At 42.8% G+C, this 1,087-nt stretch overlaps 1 non-coding gene across 1 annotated transcript; it reads left to right on the top strand.

The window, feature by feature from the left end:
- The first annotated feature begins 728 nt into the window (after positions 1–728).
- On the top strand, positions 729–834 carry LOC131145348 (small nucleolar RNA R71). Its single transcript, XR_009134131.1, has one exon. It is a non-coding gene; the product is annotated as a small nucleolar RNA R71 (small nucleolar RNA).
- Positions 835–1,087: the final 253 nt, after the last annotated feature.

Genomic DNA, 1,087 nt, shown 5'->3' with positions numbered 1-1,087 from the left:
TACCCCATATTGTCCCTTAGGATTTACTATAGGCTAACTTGGCAACTTACCTTCATCTCTCCGACTCAAGGTGGCAGCTAGTTGTCCCAGTGTAGCTTCTAGCTTCACAATGGATTGGGAGTGAGAGTGAAGGAGTTTCCAATTCACTTGACGATCAGCTTCGATATTCTTAAAGGAACTTAGCACCATCTCTTGAAATTTGTTATACTTGGGTTGTGAGGGAGATGGCTACTAGGTGGTTAAAAATCTGGGGGCTGAATTAGGATGACTTTGAAGATTTTGGTATGGTTATGGAGGCAAAGCATTCTGGGCTTGCGGAGGTCTTTGGGCTTGAAAACCCAGAGCTTTTGGCCTTCACAAGAAGTTTGGATGTTGTTTCCACCCAGGGTTGTATGCTTTTGAATACAGGTTATTAGAAAGCTTTTCATACCAGTGGTGGGTGGCCTTTACTTCCTCGTGCCTTTACTTTCTGGATATGGCATGCAAAGTAGGAGCTAAGTCCTGGCTCATGGCTAACTTGTAAACTTGCTTAGGTTTAGAAGTTGATGAATTAAGGATTCAGGTGGCAACCATGTGCTGGTGAGAGTTTTCAGCCAAGTTTTCAAAGAGAATCTAGGCCTCGTTATCATGCTTAGTGAGGAAAGTACCTCCACACGATGCATATACCATGGACCTATCTCTCTCAACCAACCCTTTGTAGAAAGTTTGGACTTTTTTGCCACTTAGAGATCTAGTGATGTGGCCATTTACAAAGCAAGTCCCTAAAGCACTCCCAAGCCTTGAAAAAGAGTTCCCCATCCATCTATGAGAAACTTGTGATGGCTCTCCGAAGCTGGTTAGTTTTCCTAATTAGAAAGTACTTTTTATGAAATTCATGTTGCATGGTGACCTAATTAGTCACCGAGTTCGGTTCTAAGGACGTCGGCCAATATTTAGCTTTATCCTTCAAGGAGAATAGGAAGAGCCTAAGACGGAGAGCATCATCATGGAAATTAGGGATATGGATGGTGGAACAAATTTCCAAGAACTCATCTAGATGCTGATAAGGATTTTCCATCGAGTTCCTATGAAAGTTGGGAAGCATCGC

This window comes from Malania oleifera, chromosome 12 (assembly GCF_029873635.1).
Source record: "Malania oleifera isolate guangnan ecotype guangnan chromosome 12, ASM2987363v1, whole genome shotgun sequence".
Classification (NCBI taxonomy): Eukaryota; Viridiplantae; Streptophyta; class Magnoliopsida; order Santalales; family Ximeniaceae; genus Malania; species Malania oleifera.
The sequence above is the reverse complement of the archived record's forward strand: the minus strand, read 5'-3'. Positions and strand labels throughout refer to the sequence as shown.